The sequence below is a fragment of the Pinus tabuliformis genome, chromosome 9, assembly GCF_031772625.1.
Source record: "Pinus tabuliformis cultivar Carrire ecotype Pingquan chromosome 9, CPIR1, whole genome shotgun sequence".
NCBI lineage: Eukaryota > Viridiplantae > Streptophyta > Pinopsida > Pinales > Pinaceae > Pinus > Pinus tabuliformis.
Window position 1 is genome coordinate 630,351,848 of NC_142307.1, and position 20,685 is coordinate 630,372,532.

Genomic DNA, 20,685 nt, shown 5'->3' on the forward strand with positions numbered 1-20,685 from the left:
GTGGTGTTTATAGTTCATCCAGACGCTGACTTCCTTAAGGATATAACTGGGAAATTACTTAAGTATGTAAGGTAGCTAAATGTGAGATTAGTAGTTTAGTACAATGATCCTCTGAAGTATGCATCTATGCGGGAATAAGAATATTTTATTTTCGAAGTTGCAAGGCCAGGTTGAAGGGTGTTAAAACCTGTGCCATTAATAGGCCCAAAAACCCTATCTAGCATTTACCTACAGGTTTCAGTTTTCCATCCTTTAAACACTGAAGTGGAGGGAAAACTGGGTAACGAACTTTTTTCTACAATAGCCCACAACATAGAAATTCCAGGTCAATTTAATTAATAATAGTGAACTGATAAGCCCGTACAACCAACCGTTGCATCATTTTATCATATGTTAGTGTGCGATGGTGTGACCAAATTTTCTAGTGTGGAATTACCTATGGAGGACACATCCCTTTTTGGGGATTTATTGTTATTGTACATGTGTTTAAGCTAGATTATCATTCTACGATCTATGCTATCAGGGTCCAATTCAACCCCTTTGAGTTGTAATATCGATACCCCTTTCAATTAAATTTCACAAGAATTTACTGTACTTAGCATACTTAGTAGCAGTGTCAGTGTTACCTTACTAGACCATTAGACATTACTATTTATGAATCCAAGCTTTCGGTCATATATTCCATCAATGAAATTTATAGCTGCATTAAATAGGTAATGTACATAAATCTACAATTTAAATTCATTTAGAGAGAGAGTTATAAACTTGCCACCAAACAATTGGAAGGAAACCAAAGAACGAATCAACCTGGTTCATGTTCTACACAACTGAACCTATTTATCCCCACAACATGCAATCAAAAGTGAGTACATATATTTTCTAGTCGCATCCTACTAACACCATCATCTGTTTACCGATGCCAAAGTAGCTGATAGGGGTTAATTGGAAAATCGAACACCACCACCCATCCTAGAACTGACTTCCTCTAGTTCACCCCCGAGCTCAGAGTACTTGCCCATGGATCAAGAACCTCTTGTTACCCCCTTCACTGGGTATTTAATTCCTTTTTCCATGATATGTTTTCCTTTAGCAGAGTTCCACTTTTATTGATATTTTTATCCACTTTCCTAGGATTTTCCCATAAAATATCATCTTTCTCTCCCGCAAGGCTTTTATGCTTTTATTTTTACTTAGCATATTTCTCTAGCTAAGCAGCTTAATGGATATTTATTTCCCACCCATTAATCTTATTTATAATTTGATCTAGAATTCTAATCATGAAGGAGTTATTGATGCAGGAGCATAAGGCTTGAAGAAGAATTCGAGGAATTATTCCAAAAATACAAAAAAATATTACAAGAAAAGGAGTGGAATCCTTTAGCCATCAATTTCCATGTTTTTCTAGTTAAGCATAGAGCTAGAATATAGGATTTGATCATGATGTAATAAATTTTAGTTAGTTAGCTGTAGTGGAGATTCTCGAGGAAAATGTCTCACAAGACAGATAGGGTCAATAAATTTTAGCCTTTGAATTAGGATATGGTTGTTAGGATGAACCAATACTTATATAATTTTCACACTTTTGTAAGAGGATTTTGACTGTTGAAGAAATTTGGCTTTCTAGGAACGAATCTAGTGAATTGGGGAAAATTAATCTCTCTGTATGTGAATGAGAAACTCCTTTCAAATCCTGAAGGATAATCTCCTTCGAAACCTTTGTGTTTATAGAAAAATTTGAAGTTATTTGGTGTTCTGTGAGATTGAATGAAATTGGGTTGACTGTGTCAAATTTTGTGTTTTAACTATTTCTCGTGAATTCTAAGTGCGTTGAGCAGACGATTGAGTTCAGTGGAGGAAGACCAAGGATGCAGTGGTGTGAAGATTGAATTTGGACTGTTAGATCTTGGTTGAGATAGATCTATGGTGTTCGGCGAGGAAGTTACTCAGTTGACGAGTAGGAGTGGGTTGGAGAAACCCACAAGTGGATTTCGGGTGGAGGAAAGGCCGTAAACGGTAATTCCCTGTTGGCTCCAATTCCACACACAAAGTGACACGTAACAGTGAGGCGAGAGAGGAAAACTATTTTTCGGGCGGACTTGGAGTGCACAAGTTAACCGGACAAAATACGTGTGAGCCGTTAGATCTAGTGGAGCGAAATCAACGGTTGATAGACGTGGACCAAGTTTCGAAGTCAGGAAGTGGTGTGGTCATTGGATCTTCAATCGATTAATGGTCAAGAAATGCTGACACATTTTTAGAAGGGTGGATTTCAAACTTTATTGAACTGTAGTTTATGTTACTGTCGAGCCCAGATTAGTGGAAGTTTAGCAGAACTCTGTGACTTTTGGAAGGGTCTGCTAACTTAGCGGAAGCTCTAAAGTTGTCAATGGATGACAGAGAGCCCATTTGACCAACAATTACACCTGCAACTAGACGTAGAAGACATAATCTCACAATTTGGAAGATTATCACTCCTACCTGTACCCAGACCACCATCATTAGTGGTATCAAAGCAACCTGTTGACACTGAATTGAATCTTAGAAGCAAGAGAAGGCAATCCAATATGGCTTTCAGAGTTGGAAGAGGACAAGGACATGGTAGAAGAGGATGACTAGTTGCAAATGCTAAGGTGATGGAAGCTATGCAACAAATGCAGGCTAGATTAGAAGCATTAACATCAGGGAGAAATATAGATGATGGAGATGTTAGTGAACCCGAGGTTGAAACTAAAGAAGAGGAGGAAACTATAGCAATTACTCCTGAGATGAGATTCTTTCAATCAGTTTTGAGATCCATAGCTAGGCCAGAAACTGAGGTTTCAATATATGCAGGAGGATTGAATCCAGAAGAATTGATAGACTGGATTAATGGCATGGAGAGATTCTTTGATTATGAAGAAAGAGAAGATGAGAAGAAAGTAAAGTTTGTTTTCACCAAGCTAAAAGGACATGCAACACTTTGGTGGGATGGAGTGCAGGTAGAAAGAAAGACTCTTGGAAAGAAACCAATAAAAAATTGGAATAGGATGGTAGCAAAGCTAAGAGGTAAGTTTCTACCAATTAATTATCAACAAACCTTGTTCATACAAATGCAGAATCTTAGACAGAGGTCTATGACAGTGAGATAATATACAGATGAATTTTATAAGGTAAGTATAAGAGCTGGACAAACTCAAGATACAGATGAAAATGTGGCTAGATATGTGAATGGTCTTAGAACGAACATTCAAGATGAGATAAGTATACTGTCTCCTAAAACAGTAGAAGAAGATTATCAAATGGCACTAAAAGCTGAAGAAAAACTCATGAGGAAGCAGTTTGCTACAGGAAGAGGTACTTTTCGAGGAAAAGGAAGTCAAGGTGGTAGAGGAAGATCTACAACACCTAGAGATGGAGCTACCAGTAGCTCAAACCAGCATGCAGCCATAAGAGGTGATGCAGGTGGCAGAGGGAGATTTTCTAGAGGAAGAGGAGACAGAGCAAGAGGAAGAGAATTTAGATGTTATAGGTGTAACAACTTGGGACACAGATCTTTTGAGTGCCCGGAGAATGTAGGAACAAGTCAGAGGAATGTAATTTTTGCCCAAGTTGAAGAAGAAGCAACAGTAGTGACAAAAGAAGAAGATGTACCAGAGAGAGGAGAATCTTTGGTAGTCAATAAAGTTTTTCTCAAGCCAGCAAAGGAGATAGTTGAACCATCACAAAGGAAGACTTTGTTTAGAACAGTGTGTAAGGTTCAAGGGAAATGTTGTCAAATGATTATTGATAGTGGCAGCACTGATAATTTGGTCTCTACAGAAGTGGTAGAGAAATTGAAGTTGAAGACAATGAGACATCCAACACCTTACAAGGTGTCATGGTTACAAAAGGGACATCATTTGTTAGTGAATGAACAGTGTGAAGTGGAGTTGCAGTTGGGCAAATAGAAGGATAAAATTGTATATGATGTGATGCCTATGGATGTGTGTCACATATTGCTTGGAAGACCTTAGCAATATGACACAGGAGCTATGCATGATGGGAAAATAAACACCTACAAGTTTGATAAAGATGGTGTCAATCATACATTGTTGCCTATGAAAGAAGAGGATGCATCAGGAAAGAAGACTGATACAAAAGCTCTATTACTAGGAGGAAAGGAATACTTACAGCAGATTGAAGAAAATGAGGTAAATTTTGTTGTAATTTTCAAGCCCAAGGTAATAATGACTTCTACTAAAGTTTCTGAGTTACCCATTGAAATTCAAGAAATGTTGGACAACTATTGTGATATCATTGTTGATGATTTTCCTAATGAGTTACCACCCATTAGAAGAATTAGCCATCATATAGATTTGATTCCTGGAGTAAATCTACCAAACAAAGGAGCTTACAGAATGACTCCCATAGAAAATGAAGAGGTTAGAAAGCAGGTTGAGGAACTGCTTGACCAAAGACAGATCAGAGAAAGTTTGAGTCCTTGTGCAGTACCAACAGTGTTGAGTCCAAAGAAAGATGGAGGCTGGAGAATTTGTATTGATTCAAGAGCCATCAATAAAATCACAATGAAGTATATATTTCCTTTACCTAGAATTGAAGATTTGATGGATTGTTTGAGTGGAGCAAAGTATTTTACAAAACTACATCTTAAGAGTGGGTATCATCAGATAAGGATAAGAGAAGTGGATGAGTGGAAAACTGCTTTTAAGACAAATGAAGGATTGTATGAATGGAGGGTAATGGCTTTTGGGTTGTCAAATGCACCAAGTACGTTTATGAGACTCATGAATGAAGTTCTTAAGGAGTTTATTGGTAAATTTGTAATAGTATATCTGGACGATATATTAGTTTACAGTAGGTCTAAGGTGGAGCACATGAGACATCTAAATTATGCCTTACAAAGGTTACAACAAGAGAAATTATTGTTGAATTTGAAGAAATTTTCATTCATGAAAGAGGAATTAGTGTATTTGTGTCTTGTTATTTCCGCTGAAGGATTGAAGATGGATCCAGAGAAGATCAAGGCAATCATGGAGTGGCCTTCACCAAAAAGTATCTTTGAGGTAAGAAGTTTTCATGATCTTTCTAGTTTTTATAGGAAATTCATAAAGAATTTTAGTAAGATCAATGCTCTTGTTGTTGAGACTATAAAGAAGGATAAACAACCATTTAGATGGACTACTGAAGTAGAAAAGAATTTTCAGCTGTTGACGAAGAAGATCACTAAAAAACCTATTTTAATTCTACCTGATTTTAGTAAACCTTTCCAAGTGAAATGTGATGCCAGTGGAGAAGTTATTGGAGGTGTTTTAAGTCAGGAAGATAGACCTATAGCTTATTTTAGTGAAAAGCTGAATGATTCAAAGAAGAAGTATTCTTCTTATGATAAAGAGTTTTATGCAGTTGTGCAGTCATTAAAGAAGTGGAGACATTATCTAATGTCAAAAGAGTTCATACTTTATTGAGATAATAATGCATTGCAGTATATTATGCAACAACCAAAGCTTAACCAGAAACATGCCAAATGAGTAGAGTATCTTCAGGGCTTCCATTTTGTCTTGAATCATATAAATGGCCAATCAAACAAAGTTGCAGATGCTTTAAGTAGGAGAAATACATTATTTCAAGAGAGTCAAATTCAAGTGTTCAGTTTTGATTTTCTTAAAGAATTGTATGAGACAAATTTAGATTTTAAAGAGGCATTTGAAGCTTGTAAGAATCCTGTTTTGATGTATAGGAATAAGTGGTTGGATTATTTCTTACAATATGGATTGTTGTTTAAGAGAAATCAGTTGTGAATACCAAATTGTTCTATGAGGGAGAACTTAATCAAAGAGAAACATAGTGGTGGACTTGCGTGACATTTGGTATAGATAAGACTTATGAGCAGTTGAACAGATTTTATTTCTAGCCGAAAATGAGATATGAAGTGGAAAAGTATGTGAAAACTTGCAAAGTCTGTCAATATGCAAAGGGAAGAAGCCAAAACACAAGTTTGTATGTTCCATTACGAATTCTAGATAGGCCTTGGGATATGGTAATTATGGATTTTGTTTTGGGCTTACCAAAGACTCAAAGAGGAAATGTTTCAATTTTTGTTGTAGTGGACAGATTTTAAAAAATGACACATTTTATTCCATGTTATAAAACTAGTGATGCTACTCACATTGCTAATTTGTTTTTCAAGGAGATTGTAAGATTGCATGGGTTTCCTAAGAGTATTGTCTCAGACAGGGATTCCAAATTTGTTGGACATTTCTGGAGGACGCTATGGAAAAAGTTGGGAACTAAACTGAGTTTCAGTTCTGCCTATCATCCACAGACTGATGGACAAATTGAAGTTGTGAACAAGGGTTTGGGTAATCTTTTTAGGAGTCTTACTGGGAAAAATCCAAAGCAGTGGGATCAAGTATTGGCACAGGCTTAATATGCATATAATGACTCACCTAACAAGAGTACAGGAAGAGTCCATTCCATATAGTTTATGGAATGGATCCAAGAGGAGTGTTTGAGTTAAGAAACTTGGGAAAATATGAGATGAGAAGTGTATAGGGAAAAGATTTTGCTTCAGAAATACAAGCAATACATGAACAGGTGAAACAACAACTATAGGATAGCAACATCAAGTACAAAAACAAAGCAGACATAAGAAGAAGAGAAGTGAACTTTGAACTTGGGATTTGGTTTTAGCACACCTACGGAAGGAAATATTTCCAAAGAGGGAGTATAACACATTGAAGTTCAAGAAAACTGGACCGTGCAAAGTATTAAGGAAATTTTCTGCAAATTCACATGAAATTGAATTACCCCCTAATGTTGGAATATCTCCAATTTTCAATGTTTCTGATTTGTAGAAGTATGAAGGTGAAATTGCAAATGATACAAAAGGCGACCAAGAGACACAGGAAATTGACTGAGTAAAACAGTTACCTACAGCAAAGGAATTATAGTGAGAAAGGATTTTAGACAAGAAAGTGTTCAAGAAAACCAGAGGACAGGAGTACTTTCAGCATTTGGTCAAATGGAAGGATCAGCCAATTCTTGAAGCTACTTGGGTAACAGAAAACATGCTACAGAAATTGGGCAGTGCTGTAGCCATGAAGAATTTTGTCCTCAGGAGTTTGATGCAGGAGCATAAGGCTTGAAGACAAATTTGAGGAATTATTCCAAAAATACAAAAAAATATTACAAGCAAAGGAGTGGGATCCTTTAGCCATCAATTTCCATGTTTTTCTAGTTAAGCATAGAGCTAGAATATAGGATTTGATCAAGATGTAATAAATTTTAGTTAGTTAGCTGTAGTGGCGATTCTCGAGGAAAATGTCTTGTATGACACATAGGGTCAATAAATTTTAGCCTTTGAATTATGATCTGGTTGTTAGGATGAACCAATACTTATGTAATTTTCACACTATTGTAAGAGGATTTTGACTGTTGAAGAAATTTGGCTTTCCAGGAGCGAATCCAGTGAATTGGGGAAAATTAGTCTCTGTGTATGTGAATGAGAAATTCCTATCAAATCCTGAAGGATAATCTCCTTCGAAACCTCTGTGTTTATAGAAAAATTTGAAGTTATTTGGTGTTCTATGAGATTGAATGAAATTGGGTTGACTGTGTCAAATTTTGTGTTTTAACTGTTTCTCATGAATTTTGAGTGTTTTGAGCAGACGACTGAGATCGATAGGGGAAGACCAAGGATGTCGTGGCATGAAGATTGAATTTTGACCTTTATATCTTGGTTGAGATAGATCTACGATGTTCGATGAGGAAGTTACTCGATAGTTAATGAGTAGAAGCGGGTTGGAGAAACCCACAAGTGGATTCCGGGCGGAGGAAAGGCTGTAAACGGTAATTCCCTGTTGCCTCCGATTCCACACACATGGTGACACGTAACAGTGAGGCGAGAGCAGAAAAATGCTTTTCGGGTGGATTTTTAACCAGCCGAAATACTGTGAGCCGTTAGATCTAGTGGAGAGAAATCAACGCTTGACAGACGTGGACCAAGTTTCGAAGTCGGGATGTGGTGTGATCATTGGATCTTGAATCGATCAACGGTGAAGAAATGCCGATGCATTTTTAGAAGGGTTAATTTCAAACTTTATTGAACTATAGTTTATGTTACTATCGAGCCCGAATTAGTGGAAGTTTAGCAGAACTCTGTGACTTTTGGAAGGGTCTACTAACTTAGCGGAAGCTATAAAGTTGTCAGTGGATGACAAAGAGCACATTGGGCCAACAATTACACCTGCAACCAGAGGTAGAAGACATAATCTCACAATTTGGGAGATTATCACTCTTGCCTGTACCCAGATCACCATCATTTATCCATTCCCATTCACCAATGGGGTTTCATTTTGCAAGAGTCTCGTCTCTAGGTGTCTCATTTTCCAAGAATTTAAATTTCCCTTTATCTATTTGGGTACTAAAATATTTTCTCCCATTTTTGCCCCCATTCCAAGATTTTCTACTATAACACAGTCTAACTTTGCCCAACATGATAACAATCGGATGGGTATTACATTCCTCACCCCCTTAAACTCACACCGTCCTCGTTGTAGTCTTTAGTCATTTTTACATCTTACAATTTATTTCCTCGTTCTCAGGTAACCATTTATGAGATTATAGGACCCGTTGCATTGCCTCCTAAATCAGATCTTTCCCAAATATAGGAGATAAAGGAGCTCTATGAGCAAGTCTCCTCCCAAGCGATACTTGTGGCATTTGTGCAATCAATTTTTGTGAGGAACATCATATGCCTTCTTCTAAATTCTAGTTTACAATAGTTACTATCATAACTTTAATATAACATACTACTATTGATTAGCTACAGGTTTAATGTTGCTATCCATTTAACTATGATTCCTCATGTTCAATTTTCATTACATTCAAATAATAAGAAGAAATGTTTGTTCTTCTTATGCATTCATGTGCTTGTTGAACAAATTTTTTCTGCAGTCTCCCTCCATTAGTCACATCATCAACATGTTTTCAAACAATGTTAAATCATTAACATAACATCAAGTCAACACCAAAGGTTCTTTTAATTCATTTATTCACAGCTAACTTTAGGAAGGTCCCATGATACCAAGTTGGGTTTGTCAAATGGAGAATAGAGAAATAATGGACCTTTCCAACCTCTGAAACAAAAGCCTAACTACAACAATGCATATCAAGAGATTGAAGTGCTTCGATTGAGCTAATCTTGGACATATATCTTGTGTTTGTATGAAAATTCAACACTCTGAGAGAAATTGACAACATAGAGGTAATCACGCACAACTCTAATTAAATTAGGTTTTGAGATTGAATCTATCACAAGGCAGGATCTCAATGACACGGGAACATGACCTCCATCCAATCATAAAGCATGCCACTATTAGTGATAGTTAATATAGCATGGATTATAATGTTATATTTGAGGTTTAATGACAACCTTACCCTTTTCCTTAGCCAAGAAAATAATTGCTTAGTACTCACAAATACATCACACATAGTCGAGTTATGGCATATGATTTCATCTCTCTCTTTTTTTAACTATCTTACAGTGGTTTCTTTTCATGAATTCTTGCTGCTTGTTTGTGGACTCATACCATCATCTAAAACCTTCTTATCACCTAGAACTTTCACCGAATCATCAAGATTCTCCTTGAGGACAAGACCTTCTGGTAATGGGTCTCTTACTTGTGCAAGCACTGAAACATGACTAAGCTCTTGCACAAACATACTATTCATGTGTGTGATAATATGGGCAGTGCCAGAATCCTGGTTTATGCCTATATCTTGAATTTATTTAGGATTTTGATTTTCCAAAAGACACCCTAGAATTCCTTCTAGTTTTGTTATAAGGCAAAGTAAATTCCATGCCCTCACTTGCACCTCCACATCTTAACTTTTTGAAAGGGGTTTGGCATTCAACTTAATTAGCTCAACATCATGATCCAATGTAGAATATGAGTCAATTTGTTTTCCTGAATTGACACATAAACCTCCATGCACTTCTGACAAGGTGAAGTCTTCACCATCCATAATCTCATCCACTCTTTCTCTGCTAGGAAGTTAAATATTTGACCTTGGGTAAAAGGTTTCTTCATCTTCAATATCTACCAATCTTCTCTCATTTTTGTAGTCTACATTTTCTTCTTTGCTACTTTGAGGCACAACACTTGAAGTCTCTTCCTTCTAGCCCTCAATGCCAATGTCTCCCTTTAAACTAGACTAACCAAATATAGCCCATTGCAATGATTTCTTAGGATTTATGTCTGCCCCTTCAATTGGAGACTCAATTAACAAGGAAATAAGGTCAGCTTCCTACACTCCCACAGAGTCTTTCATGGAAGATTTAGATACAAAAGGATTTTGTGAGTGTAATATATTCCCCTGCAATCCAAGTAGATGAAGAAAGTACTGAGTGGAGAAATGGATACTCAAGCAAGGCAGGATCAATAAGGAGACAATGAGAAATTTGCACTAGTCCTGGCCTGACATCTTTAACCCTCATTCCATTACCTATAAGCTACCTTTCTACTTCTTTGCCATGCTGACAATAAGGGAGCGTTCCAATGTCACCCAGAACAAAAAACATACTAGCCAAAGTCAACAGCCAATTCATACACATTCTTGCTACAAGTCAATAAAATAACGCCCAATATTTCATTAGAAAAATCAGGATGTAATACAAGACTATAATGTATCCATACTCATATAGTATCAATGAGGTTATTCTCATATATAATCCCCACAAGAAGGCGGAGAGGAGCTACTTGGATAGTAAGGTCTAGATCAATTAGATCCTTTAATAGTGCTTCTTTGTTTTTTCAGATACATCCCATATATGCTTCAACATTAGAGCAACGAGTGCCTGCAGTCCAAGATACTTGAGGTTGGGATGATCTTCCATCATCAAATATTTCAATTTCTCCATAGGCAATTTAACTGTTGCATCATAATCCGTCAAGCCTGATATCACATTCCGTATACACCTAAAATCAGTGACTTTGCCGTTGGCTTATGCATATGCTGGAAAATGGGCTCCACAATCTTCTTCCCCAGCCTATGCTTCCGCAATGACAAGACCCCAAAAATCTTCACAAGCTTAATAAGCATCCAATTATTTGTAGAATCCGCTAAAATCCAGTAAAATTTAGGTGTTAGGGGCAAATAGGTTTTGGGGTCTCACGTGGCCAATTCACAAAGCATACCAATCAGTGTGCAAGATACTTGGGGATTAGAATTCTCTAATGTCTCCACCAATCTCTTGAAGGAAACCCTAACAACATTAGGGTATTTGTTGAAAACCCTCAGAAGCACTATGATGGCCTTCTTTTTCAGCAAAGCCTTGCTGCTTCCCAACACAGTGAAAACCTCTGACATTAAATCTTGTGCAAGATCTCAGGTTGCAATTTGAGATAAGAATTATAATTCCAAACCAGATTCATACTCATTAGTGTTTATTAAATATTTTCTCAATTGATTAGTTATAAGTAGAAATACTTATGTGTCCTCGTGGAAGCTCTAGGATGCAACTAGATACCCGATTTTCTTATGACCGAATCTAGGCATGCTCATGACCTCAACAACATGAAAAGAAGCCCAAGACATGTCAAACCCTTGAATCATATTCAGATATTTGAGATTCTATAATGGAAATACCTTTCTATGATGACCTATTGATTTAATTTTCTTATGGATTTCATCCATTTCTTTTGCTAGATACCGAGCTTCTCCTACCATCTGTACATGAAGACTCTTCACCAAGTCGTCTAGTGTTTTCTAGAAAAAGGAAGCATGCTAAGGGGTCAGTTCTCCGAAAACGTCATGGAGAGATCAAAGGATGAACAATTGTCCGTATACATTGCCACACCTCAATAGGAGCCCAGAGGAAAATAAGCACTTGGTATAGATCTATGGGATCATGTAAGCGCACGAGGTTACCATGTCAAAATCTTCGGAGTAATGAAAGGTGACATTATTCTTATGATTCTTATACCCACTGTAGCCCCTCAGAGAGCTAGTGTTGAATTCGTTTTTACACACTTCAACAGTGAAAATGATGCTGGGATTCATAGTAAACCACATATTTTCGTCCTTAGACTTCTAATGAGTCAATACACTTTGACAGGTTATGATGCTTTTTCTCACCTGATGGAGGAAAAAAAATTGTAGACAAGAATGGACCATATGGAATTATAAGTGCCATCATTTTATCCATTATTGTAGGTTGGGGTTCTATACTTGGTGTTGCATTTGGGGTTACCAATATCAAAAATATTTTGAGCAATACAAATAATGTTGGCGGTTATGCAATCGCTGAAATTTTATATCAGTCATTCAAGAATAGATATGGAAATGGAACTAGGGAAATAATTTGTCTGAGAGTTGTTGCCATGGCATGAGCTCAACTACAAATAATTCAATAATGACATACACATTTTCTAGAGATGGAGCAATGCCATTCTTGAAATTTTGGCTTACAATGCATAAGCATGAGGTGGATTTGAATGTTTTTTGAATTTCAGGAGGCGTTTCGTTTTGCATGGCACTTACTATGAGTACAAAAGAACTACATTTAGTTGAAGTGTATGAATTTTGTAACATTAAATGAGGAAACAAAAAACTCAGAAAACTAGGTTTATGGACACTTGTTCTTATAACTAATGCTTATTGTCTCTAGGAAAGTGGTGACAATAGAACCAATATCTATTAAAATGATGTGTACCTTCATATCTATCAAATATGTAAGCCATCAGTGCATACGTAACAAGCCATGGTGAGAACATAGGTTCTTAATAGGCATAGAGTTACCCTTGAGCTATGAACCTTTCCAATTCAAAATCAATTTGATCCCTGATAACATGGAAAAACAACTTGCCTTCAAAGATTTTCCAAGGTGTTATATAGAAAGTTCTCAGCAGTTCAAGTCTCATAGAGTGCCACTAATTCTTTGCAGAACCTAGTACTAGATATACTCGTTGGTAAAGCATTGGGAGTGTGGGAACCTTGTTCAGAGTGACTACATTTCTGCTGGAATCTACAACAATATCGGAGACTTCAAAGGCAAAAAAATTAAACAATGTCACATAAGAAATTTGACGATCGACTCCAAACCCATCTAATCTTGGCTCTTTTATGCATCTCAAAGCTGCAAAGCTAAAGTGTTAGTTGTGTGAACTCAAAATCTGGATCTTCGAGCTTCGTAACCTCGAGGAGCATATTAGGCCTAGGCGTACATGTCTCTGGCTTTTATCCATAGCCATTGCACCGATACACACATGGAAAAATAAAAACAAGAAGAATTGATGGATCACCCCTACTCTTGACTAGGATGTCAAATGTGAAGCATACAGGACCTTACTAGACCTCCTTCTTTTCCATACCCTATGCGTGATCCACTAAACATACTCCATAAATAAATGCAGTTCAACTTTGGTATGGCAGTGCCTCAATTCACTCCGTGGTTGGATTGGTAACCATTAGTCCTAGAAAAACATAACCAACTTGCACCCAATTCACATATATTTATAGAAATCAAGCACAAAGCACAATATGGATATTATTAAACCCTTTTTTTTCTTTTTTAATTCTATTACCTTGATATATGAATAGGACTAATTTCCCTTCTGTTATATGAATTAAAATTTTCATTTTCCTAAAAGTTGTACAATTGGGGACTTGATCTCTGAGGTTGGGTGTCATAATGCATCACCCTCTCTATTAAACCAACAAGATTATTTTCGATTTTAGGGAAAATAAGGAAGGATTTTTTTTTTTGGCTTACTTGTGAACATTCATGAGTGTCTAGTTCAGTTGCCAGTCGAAATTCAATCTTCTCTCCTTCTTGTGTTCTTCGTCTCTAGTAGCCTTCATTATTCCTTTCTGTCAAAAGTGAAATATGTTTTTGTTTACATCTGTAGGTAGTGATGAACCTACAAAGCTGCAGCAGGACAATGGGCCTATGCTAGATATGATCACTCTCACTTTTGTCCTAAACATTTACTTTCGTGATAGATCCCTTTAGGTCCCAATGTTTCACTTAGATGCCCTGATACCACTTGTCACATCCGACGTTTCAGACCCTATTTTTTTTCTTTCTCATCATTTTCATCACCTTTGCAGAGTAATCTCACCTCCCAGTAGCAGCATCGGTATTTGATAGTTTCCCATATGTCACAACATTTTGTGGTTCTAGCTCGAAAGATTTTTTTGTTGCACGTTTTCCTACATCTATATTGCCATGAGTTCTGCAGTCACTAAGCAATGCTCCCCACACAGTCACCTTAGGGTCAAAATGGCATGCTGTCAATAAGGCATCTGCCTCATTCATTCCCCCAAATCGTCTAAAGAGATCCATCATGCAAGCATAGTGATCTTCTTTTGGATTGATCTAATGATAGCTAGTCATGGAACCAAAGTACTCGCAGGCTTCATCAACTAAACCTACATGGTTGCAAGTAGAGAAGACCCCAATGAATGTAACATGATTTTGGGTCATGGTTTAGCAGTTTATCAAACATTTTAAGAGCTTCCTTGGAAAGGCCATGATTGGCATATCCTACAACCATTACATCATAAGAAACCTCACCTCTTACAAGTAATTTCTTAAACACTTTCTCGACGTCATCTATGCTCCCCATTTTGGAAATCATGGTTATGAGGACATTAGACATCCATATCGGATTCCATATCCACTTCTAACAATGTGACATGCACTTGCTTCCTCTTCTCTAGAGATGTTAAGCTAGTACATGCACTTAAAGCATTGGCATAGGTGAGTTCATCAATTTTCCTGCTAGCACAATGCATATGGATTCATGGTTCAGAATGCATGAAGTCTTCGGTGGAAGGTCTGAGTCCTTTTAGACCTACTGAATTTAACGATTTGCAAACATCTACAAACATACTTGATCAATGGATTAGTTCTACTTGTGAGAGCCTTGTCCAATTTGTGCGGCAAGAGATGGATGCATATCGTCTATCCACAAGGGTATTTGTCTTGTAAAGTTCATCGAAAATGTTATGCATATGTATGTATACTTTAATCGAAAAAGACTAAAGGGATGCTTAGGAACAAATTGTAGAATGGCACTTTCAACCCTTTACCATGTCCTAGCAATGTCTCTGTTTACTCTATTCTTGGCAGAAGTTTTATATCAAAATTTCTGCAACATTCTTGATGTTGGTGGAGCGGAAAGTATCAATTACTGAAGTTTTCCAGAAGTTGAAGGAAAGAGAGAGTAGCTAATAGAACATAGTGTCACAAGGATGATGACACTTATTGATTTGGCTATAAATATTCATGACAAACATATTAAACCTCTAAAAACACATTTAATGGTGGTGTTTATAGTTCATCCAGATGCTAACTTCCTTAAGGATATAACTAGGAAATTACTAGAGTACGTAAATGAGCTCAATGTGAGATTAGTAGTTAACTGCAATGATCCTCTGAAATATCGATCTTTGCGGGCATAAGAATATTTTTTTTTTCAAAGTTGCAGGGCGAGGTCGAAGGGCATTGAAACTCATAGGATGAATAGGCCCAAAAACTCTATTGAGCCTTTACCTACGGGTATCGTTTTTCCATCCTTCAAACCCTGAAGTGGAGGGAAAATTGGGCAGTGAACTATTTTCTGTAATAGCCCACAACACATAACTTCCAGGTCAATTTAATTTATAACATTGAACCGATAGGTTCGTCCAACCATCTGTTGCATCATTTTATCATATGTTAGTGTGAGGCCGTGTGACCAAATTTTCTATCGTGGAATTACTTATGGAGGACCCATCCCTTTGTGGGGATTTATTGTTATTGTACATGTGGTTAAGTTAGATTATCATCCTACTATTTATGCTATCATGATACATTTCAACCCCTTTGTGTCTGAATATGGATACCCCTTTCAATTAAATTTAGCCAGAATTTCCTTTATTTAACATACTTAGTAACAATGTCAATGTTACTTCGTTGGACCATTAGACATTACTATTTGTGAATTCAAACTTTCAATTATATACTCCATCAATGAAAGTTATAGCTACATTAAATAAGTAATATACATAAATCTACAATTTAAATTCAATTCGTGAGAAACTTATAAACTTACCACCAAACAATTGGAAGGAAGCTAAAGGACAAATCAACCTGGTCCGTGCTCTACACAACTGAACCTGTGTATCCCCACAACATGCAATCAAAAATGAGTATATATATTGTCTAGTTGCATCCTGCTAACACCAACCTCTATTAACCAATGCCAAAGTAGCTGATAGGGGTCACATGGAAAATCGAACAGCCCCACCCAACCTAGAACCGACTTCCTCTAGTTCATCCCCGAGCGGAGAGTACTTTCCCATGGATCAACAACCTCTTGTTGCCCCATTCACTAGGTATTTAATTCCCTTTTCCATGGTATGGTTTGCTTTAGCGTGTCCCACTTTTGTGAATATTTTTATCCATTTTCTTAGGCTTTTCCCATAAAATCTCATGTTTCTCTCCAGCGCGGATTTTATTTTATTTTTATTTTTAAACTTAGCATCTTTTTCTAGCTAAACAACTCAATGGATATTTATCTCCCATCTATTAATCTTATCTAGAATTTGATCTAGAATTCTTATCATGAAGGAGTTATCCATTCCCATTTACCAATGAAGTTTCATTTGGAGAGAGTCCCATTCTAAGTGTCTCATTTTCCAACCATTTGAATTTCCCTTTATCTATTTTGGTAAAAAATATTTGCTCCCACTTTTACCCTTAGTCCTAGCTTTTCTGTTATAAAACAGTCTAACTTTGCCCAGCGTGATAGCAATTGAAGGGGTATTACATTTTTCCCTATTAAATGTTACTCAAGCATATCTTCAGTTTATTTCCATTGTTTCCTTGGGAAATGGTGAAGAATTTGGAACCCCATAAGTTTGGGGTTTTTTTGTCGACTTAGTCGAAGGAATTTGTATGAAAAAAATTTGAATAACTTGCTGAATTTATAGGAAGTAGACTCGTCCTGGGTGGGTTTGTTGTTTTCTTATTGTTTTTTATGTGTGAATGTTCTCATATGCTTTGTGGTACCACAAGATGGAGACGTAGCATGGGCAAGTTGGAAAAACCTGCAATGACGTAGCATGGGCAAGTTGGAAAAACCTGCAATAAAATTTTGATATACGTTCGGTCATGTGGCCATGGTCAGTTCTAGTTTTTCTCCTTCTCAAGTAGTCATTTAGAGTTTTTTTGAGATATAACGAAACATTCCTAGAAGCTTCGTTAATCAACTGTAATATATGGAATATATTAATATATTAACGTACAGTTTCCAATATACAATGGAAAAGAGAGTTCTAAATATCTTAATGTGAAAAGAAGCCGGTATAATGTCCGGAAGATAATAATGTACATTTTTCAATGTAAAATGGAAAAGAGAGTTCCCGAAATTCTTAATGTGAAAGAGGATTATTTTCCAAGGATATAATTGAGCTTTTTAATGTGTATTTTAATTCACAATTTTAAGTTTAAACATTCTAAACAGCTTCTTCAAATATAATTTACTATTTTAAAAATTCAATATATTTGACTTTTTTTCATTACACAAATAAAATGCAATTAAATTCCCCAAACTAATTAATCATATCTTCTTTTTCAGTACGAAAAAAACTTGATCGTATTAAAATCAGATAATGCTTAATACATCTTTATAGACTGAATGAGAGATAGTTCCTTGACAATGCAGACTGTAGAAAAACAGTGCTATGCTTTTGTAACTGCAACCGTACATAACCAAAGGTGACAGAAGAAGAAAAGATATATATGAGTGGTACACATAAGGAAACAAAACTTTACCCGATAGATTGCCTAGATAGCTAAAAACCCCTTTTTGAGAGTGTTATCTGCCAACTAGGATAAAGTATGCACTATGAGCAAGAAAAAGCAGTTGCAAGGAACATACCAGAGAAAATGATATATGAACAAGTAAATTTATGTGCCAAGAAAAAGAAATCCTGAATCTGGTACTTTTTGGCTTCCATTTTCATGTCCATTTTCCATTTGCCCATTTGAGTTAAGGGACTTTTCTTCAACAAATCATATCTTTACCAATTTTCCAATCAAACATCCAGACTGAATCTATCATTATCTTCATCGTTACATAAATCTTCAGCTTTTGATTGAGGAATCAAATTTCAGCTTTCCGTTCTTGTTTCCCACATTATGAGCGTTTATTTTTTCTAAAAGAATGGGTAATTCTATATATAAACTTCCGAAAACTTATTTTACTTCTGGAACTAAGAAAAAATTCTATATTTATAAATTGTTAAAAAATCTTTGTATACCTGTCAGCTTTTTATTTTACTTTTATAACGAAAAAAATGTATATATTCATATATAAAGTTGTTAAAAATTCTTTGTATACCTGTCATGAAGTTGTTAAAAATTATTTGTATACCTGTCAGTTTCAAATAAAAAAATGTTATTTTATTGATATAAATAAAGAGTGAGGACAAAGTATACGTGTCAGCGAACTTCCAAATTGCTAGTTTGAAAATTTCAGATTTAGAAATCACAAAATTGTATTTTATATTTTTATGATTATATATTTATTTACCTTATTCAAGGGACACTAAATCGAAACACATGCAGAATGAGAACACTATGGTTACAGATGTTCTTAAGCATGCTTCTAAATAAGTTTTTGGAAACACTTTAACAATCCACTTCAATTACGTTTCATAACTCACTATTCTAAGCTTTTGGAAACAATTTAACAATCCCACTTCAATTATGTTGCATAACTCACTATTCACATAGAATAGTGCTGAGGGGTTGGAATCAAAGTCTCACTATTCACATAGAATACTATTCCTTAGTTGGGATCAAAATTTTCGATTTATTGTTGAATGGAGAATGTTGTGATATATTGGGATACATCTTTTGGAAATAAATAGTTATTATATTCAATAGATATAAGTAGTTATTGTATTAACAAAATAATATATACACAAGTTTATAAAAGATTAAAAAATAAAATAAAATAAATTTTTATATTAAGTAAGTTAAAATGAATGGTCAAGTTCATACTAAATTCAAAATTTCAATAAGTATAACTCAAAGTTTAAATATATGTAACTCATTATATAGGAAAAATATTATTTATGGTTGAGTTGGAACGAATGAAGTTTGATTTTCTTTTACAGAAGAATGTCAATTTAAACTTTTCAAAGTTTAAATGATTATATTCATAAATCAATTTTATAATTTTTAAACTTTTCAAAGTTTAAATGTCTATATTTATAAATATATTTTATAATTATGAATTTTTGTGTATGGGTGTTCCCACAGTTAAGAATCATGTTGCAATTATTTTTGGAGTGTATTGTGTGTAATTTTTTATTTTTTAAAAAGTTGTTAAAAAAAACATATATAGATTGACAATATTATGAGAAGAGTTCTGGTTAAGGTATATATATATATATATATAATATTGGTTTTAAGACATAAATTTTATTTTTCTTGTTGAAGAAACTCACCATGCACACATAATATTAGTCATGATTGAGTTGAGATCAATGTTTCTGATTAAAATGTCAAAATTTCGTGGAGATGATTAATTTTGGAATAAATAGTTATTACATAGATTTTGAATCCAAGTGGGGAAAGTAACAACTTCTTATATATCTATTACCTAAGCTAGACTCAATTAACAAAAACAAATATATTGAAGAACATGGAGGTGCAATTCAATCCACTTTTATGTGCACAAATCACAATATCAAAAAATTGTTGTTAACAAGCTCCCCACTTGTAAAAAAAAGTAAGACTCAAGCTAAACAAAAATAACTTGATTCCGCTAACATAAATGTCGAACTATTTGTGAAAAAACAACAATAAAGGTGCCAATACGATGAGATCATTGAAAATAAGAACAAAAGAATCCTACACTGGGCAAGCCATAAAATTGATTAAAAAACCTTATTCAGGATTCCATTATCAAGTCACAGGGATTTCCATTCTTATAATGTTAAGACTCATAGGCGGAAAGCGGTGTTATCTTAACCCATTGTTGAGATATACATTTAGATTCCACTATATATTTCCATTCTTATAATATTGAGGCTCATAGGTGGAAAGGGGATTGTTCTCTTATCCAATTGTTGAGAAATACTTTTTGATTCGACTATAAATATTAGAGAGTATATAACATTAATGAGTTTGTTGTTGGGTATATAATATTTGTTTTATTACAATGTTTGTAATAGTGGAAAAATAAGAGTTGGTTTAGAATAAGACATATCTATATAAATTTGTTTCACAAATAATTTTGAAAATATCAAAAAATTTAAATTAGTTTAATATTATGAAATTTTTAAATAATTTATTTTCTATACCACTTAAATATTAATTATGTTGTAAGACATTTATTTTGGAAGGACTCCCCTCCATGCCACCATGTCTTATTTTCAATTTGTGTGTTAGATAATTAAAATTTAAAAGAATAGAATATGCATGGTTGAATCATATGGATAGTGGAGATCCAAAAATAACTATTTGGAACAACTCAATAGTGATATTATATTCTGGATCTCGTATATTCTTTAATTAATAACCACATAGAGTGCCCAGCGTATAACCACATTAGATCTCAGTTTCACAATCTTTGTTACAATACTGACCTTCCTAGCCTTTTACAATGTCAAAAATATAGTGAGCTCGGGAGGCTTCTCTCTAAG

The 20,685-nt window shown here is 35.2% G+C and overlaps 1 pseudogene; it reads right to left on the minus strand.

Moving 5' to 3' along the window:
- Positions 1-9,534: 9,534 nt before the first annotated feature.
- Positions 9,535-11,595, minus strand: LOC149150207 (AP-3 complex subunit delta-like; annotated as a pseudogene).
- Positions 11,596-20,685: the final 9,090 nt, after the last annotated feature.